Source organism: Sebastes umbrosus, chromosome 17, assembly GCF_015220745.1.
Source record: "Sebastes umbrosus isolate fSebUmb1 chromosome 17, fSebUmb1.pri, whole genome shotgun sequence".
Taxonomy (NCBI): domain Eukaryota; kingdom Metazoa; phylum Chordata; class Actinopteri; order Perciformes; family Sebastidae; genus Sebastes; species Sebastes umbrosus.
The window spans coordinates 9,628,869-9,634,433 of NC_051285.1; the positions used below are offsets into that span (position 1 = coordinate 9,628,869).

Consider the following 5,565-nt stretch of genomic DNA (forward strand, 5'->3'; position numbering starts at 1 on the left):
CATCGTCTCTCCATCCATTTTACTCTACATTTCATTGCTGTACCCTGTTGCTATTTGCTGATGCAGTTGAGCTAGTTTCCCCTCAGGGATCATTAAACATTCATCATATCTGAAGTATGAGGTGGAAGTGAAGTTGTTAAGTTGTTACTTGGGCTGAAGTCTTCACCATCTCAGGTTGTTTAAGGTCTCAGCTCGGTCAAGGAAGCCTCAGGGAAACGTGCATTAATTTCAGATTATACCATATAGATGAATGGTTGGCTAGCTTCAAATGTGATTTCATGGCATACATGTTTATTTATATCACAGCAATAGAAGCAGCTCAGTTGCAGGCGCAGGTTGGTTTGGATGTCTTACATACAGTCAATTCATGTCCTCCAACAAAATAGAAGGCAGATTTAATTTTGATGTCAAGTGACTAAGTCTGCAGGACTCAAGGAAAATATCTGTTTTAAAAGTATTGACATTTGTTTTTTTGCAGGTTTGCCCAAACTGTCTTGTATCGTACCCACTCGATGTCCTCCCATCTCATGCAAGCCCATGTAGGGACAGGTAAGAAGTTTTGACTAATTCAGGTAAAAGAGAGAAGGTAAAAACATGTTCTGAGTGAGCTGAAGAACTTGTGTAAAGAGTGCCACGCCTAATTAGAGTATCATTATGTGCTGTTAACCCTCTGAGACCCGACCGACTTTACTGTCTTTCAGAGGCTGCAGCAGGTTCAGTTAGTTAGTAAAGCTAGAGTGAAGGTACTGATATCATTTGACACTAGAAAACCTAAGGAATCCACTGGTGCCTATGTCGTGCTAGTTTGAGAGATTAGATCAGATCTAAAATGTTATTCCTTCATTTAGTGCATCGATTTCAAAGGTGGCAAATACAATTTCTGAGTGGCAGACAAAAAATTATACTTGTGAAAGTTACTGTACTCATGCATGTTTTGAAACAGATTGCTCATTATTGCTTGACCTACATTGATGTGATGTCATTACATGGTGTTTAATACATTTTCTCCTTTTTTTATTAAGGCTCAGCAGCTCTTACAACCCCTTTGAAGGGGAAAAAGAACATCAGGTTCCCTCTGCAGCTGCTGTGCTGCGGGAGAGCAACCTGTTTGAGATGGCCGGACTCAGGACTCAGATAATGCGGTGACTCAGCTGACTGGTGGGAGCACAGACACTGCAGCATCAGCTCTGACCCTGCAGGACTGTCCTGATACTGACCATCGTGAAACAATTGGTTTGGTGAGTAACGTAGTTAAAGGGACTATTTGTAACTTTCAGAAATGCTTCTTAACAGCGACACCTTTGGCCGTGAAATCAACGAAAGTCAGCGTCGGGCTCGCGCTTGCTCGCTCTAAACAGACATGAACGAACATCGCTCAAAACAGTGAGGCGACACACGTCAGCTAAAACCACAATATCACTCTATATTTCAGCTGCTAGGCAGTAATGTTAGCTGACCAGACGAAGGACTCTCCATGAATCAATGCTGATACTGTGTTTGCTTCTCCTGCCTCAGCGCAGGCTGAGGCAGCGGGGCTCTGCAGTGAGAAACTCATCTCTCTCCGCCCGCAGCCGGAGTGAGCAGGGGACACACCGGCACCCGGTCGGTAACGAGACGATAACGTTTCTCTCTGAAGAGCCCCGTCACTTCCCAAGACACGGGAAACCTCTGTTGGTCTGGAGGAGCTGCAGCATTTATTTCTGCACAAACGTCCACTGAACATTCACTAGATATTCTCAGAGCTAAACTAACTCTTCTGCAGTGTGGAATGAGCGCGCGTTCACGTCTAGAGGTGGAGGGAGTACGCGAGAACGCGCGCGCTGTCCGAGTGAAGGCAAGCAGGCAGAGGAGCAGGGATGCCGGCAACACGCGAGCGCACACACGCGAGCGCGCACATGTGTCCCGACCCGGTACATTTATACGCTTAGAAAGTTACAAACAGTCCCTTTAAAAGTTGGCATGTCGTACACCAATGCACCACAACGCTACATGTGTTTTGTCATCTCACACAGGGTTTACGCTGGACTTTTTTTGACAGCCAACATGGCCGCTAATATTCCAAAATTCTGGAACAACTACCGGACATAATGTTTTAAATAGCCAGTAGCCTAGATTTTACATACGCCTGAAAATAAGTTAAATGAAGAAGCATTCTAAAAATTAAATATAATATAATATTAATATTGTAATAATGTTAATTATAATATAATAAAATAATAGGCTGGTTGTAGGGCTGCACAATTAATAACATTTTAATTATGAGTTTGGCTTCCCAAAATTGAATGAACATAATCGACTGCGATAGTGACGTTTATAATACGTGCTCCGCTCATAGAAAACTGCTGCTTAAATCAAGACGGTTTTCAGTGTCGTCGGTGTGGAAGTTCTTCAGCGTTAGTGAAGGCGACATAAAGCTGCAATTTGTCACAACTGCAAGTCCAAAATAAGCTGTGGAGGAACAACCTTAAAAATATTTGGAACAACTAACTTAATCAGACACTTTTATTGTAATTGATTCCTATGATGCTGCTCAGGATAATCAGTTACCACCTTGTCTGCAGACAGCACGAAGCTGAAAAGCTGCTGGTGCGTTCAAGCTCTGCTCAGTAAAAATGAGTAGTGAGCGATGGTAAATTATAACATGATCATGATGTCTTCAAATGTAGTGCTCTATTTATTAAAATGTGAAATTACAATTGGTCCGAATCCGGCGTCTGTCAAATTCAAAATAGTGTTGTGTGGCTTGTAGGGCTGCTGAATAGTTTGAAGCTTCATTCACAACGTTGACATTCAATTATTATTATCTTACCGAAACATTGCATTTGTCCACCGTCTCTTCCCCCGTCTCTGTCTCTCTCAAAGACGCACAGTCACTGCGAGCACGGCGGCGCTCCTTGTCTCTGTAATTGTCTTAGTCTGAAGCCCAACAGTGACAATTTTTCTGGATCTGGGAGACAGGTGGTGGAAAGGTTACGTCCGCCGTTGAAGTCGGTCTGGGCAGTTCAGGGACAGATGTAACGGGCACTGCAGCATTTTTCTTGACGAAAAAAAAACTATCAATAGTGCTCTTCATTTTGAATTACCGGTATGTTTATGGTTGTGATGTCCGTCCAGGAGGAGTACGGGGTGCGGTTTCTCACATACATACACAGAGACCGACCTGCTAAATGTCAGGAGCACCCGTGTGACCAATGAAAATGTTTAGTCGCACTTCACAGATTTTAGTCGCAGTTACCAGATTTGTGGTCAAATATGCCCCTATGTAGCCCTGATATGTTATTGCTGTTTTTTTAAAATCATTCTGCAGTATATAACAAAAGTTTAAATCTTCCCTGTAGACCGTGATCCAGAACATTCACCGTACACAACCCAAATGTGACAGCGATGAGGACGAAGACCACCCGGTTCCATTGGAGAAAGTCACTTCCATCACTGGGTCTTTCAGGAAATCATAATGGAAGGTAACGCTCCTCTTATTTTCTCTTGTATTGCATTTCTCATCTCACTTTGCACCTAGTTGGTTGGGTACTAGGACTGCTAAGAATGGACAAAAGGAGCAAGTGTAGCACAGCAGTTCTGATGCTAAATAAGATGCACACAATTTGGGGTACAGATATAAATCTATGCATGGTGTATGCGATTTAATGAAATGTATTTTAGGTGTCACATGCACATCATTTTCTCTTCCATAGAGTCACCGAAGGTGCTGCGTGACCTCATGAAGTTGTGGGTCGAGTGGGAGCTGCCGACAAGAAACCTCATCATTGAGGTTGTAACCTCAACTTCTTCTTCTTCAAATGGAAACTCCCCAGCCACTACCAGACCTACAAGATGTCTACTACAGGTCTGTATTTAATACCATTGTACCATCTAAATTGGTGTTAAAGCTTAAAGGGATAGTTTGAGTATTTTGAAGTGGGTTTGTATGAGGTACTTATCCATAGTCAATGTATTACCAGTGGATGACGGTTGGCACGCCTGCAGCATCAAGAAACAGACAGGAGCACTAGAGCAATACAGTGCTGTGGACGAGGATGGCAGAAAAACTATTTTAGCCACCAAAAATATCCGTTTAACTGTATGCTAAATTTAGAATATTTTCACTATTATATCTTGCCGTCTTTCCTTCTCCTTTCTGACGGTGAATAGAAATGAAAGTAAAACATATCTATACTGTTTTTGTCATTCGCTGGCTTTAGAGAGAGCATAGATAAGTTTAAGTTCAGTTACCCGTCAGAGGGCTGTCGGCAAGATAAAGCGGTGAAAATATTCTAAATATAGTGTACACTTAAACAGATATTGATATTATTTTATATTTTTAGGTGGCAAAAATACGTTTTTCTGCCGTTCCCGTCCACAGCACTGTATTTCTTTGCTCCAGTGTCAGTACTCCTGTCTGTTTCTCCAAGCTGGAGGCGTGCCGACCGTCATCTACTGTAGGTAATACACTGACTATCGATAAGGACCTCATACAACCACGCTTCATAACACCCAAACTATCCCTTTAAGGACCTTGGTCTTTGTAATTCCATCTGTATGTGACTTTCTGACAGGCAGATCTCAGGGTTGTTGCTTTAGTCCCTTACTCTACAGTTTATTCACATATGACTGTGTTTCCACATATAATAACAGAATTGTGAAATTTGCTGATGACACCACAGTGACACCAGCCACCGAGCTCATGGTCTGTTCTCATTTCTTTCCTCAGGAAAACGCCTGCAGAGCTCGGACCAGCCGCCTCAAAGACAGTTTTTACCCCCAGGTGGTTACACTGTTCAATATAGCAAGCACTTTAAATAACGCACCAAGGAACCAAGCCAACTTTCCTGCATTTTACTAATGAATTCAAACAATATAGCACCATCATAGCCAATATAAAAAACAAAAAAGCCACTTTTAAATGATTAAATTAATACAATATGATGTATATGACATAAACTCTGGCATTATGAAATGTATATGCAATTATTTTTATTTTGTCTTATGTATCTGTTAGTACATCTGTTAATGAGCATGAGTTCAATAAAGAAAGTATTATATATAATGTGATATCAGCAAGTTATTTCATATGAATAAAACCAATCTTTTTGTAAAACAGGCACATCAGAGCTAATCATCAACTGGCAAGATTCATTAGAAAATATTAAGACATTATAGAAAGTTATACAGTGGCATTTTGACCTTCAATAATCCAGTCAGAAGTCATTTATGCCTTTACTCACATTTAAAAGATTAAGGTAATGTATTAGGAAATTAAAAGTCATTCAACTTCTTTTGTAGTGAATAATCCCACTTTCCTACTACGCCTCACAGCAACATGGACCCTGCACATCTACTCTGTTCCTTTTTAGCATGCTGGCCCAGCAGGGAGAGAAAGCTGCAGGTGTAGAGATGTTTAAATCTCTAATCTCTCACAGTGACTGACTTCTTCACTGTGACTAAATCTGTGAAATTAGAACACTCCGTTGCTTTGGGTTACTCCGCTGATAAGAGTACAGTCTGGCTGATGTTGATTAAAACAGCCTAGAAAAGTTTAGAGACATTCCTTATTTAGAAACTACTTTG

At 41.3% G+C, this 5,565-nt stretch overlaps 1 long non-coding RNA gene across 1 annotated transcript; it reads left to right on the forward strand.

Annotated features, from left to right (window-relative positions):
* Positions 1-447: 447 nt before the first annotated feature.
* On the forward strand, positions 448-5,044 carry LOC119476188. The gene is made up of 5 exons (XR_005203967.1): positions 448-549; positions 1,023-1,238; positions 3,339-3,461; positions 3,693-3,844; positions 4,709-5,044. It is a non-coding gene; the product is annotated as an uncharacterized LOC119476188 (long non-coding RNA).
* Positions 5,045-5,565: the final 521 nt, after the last annotated feature.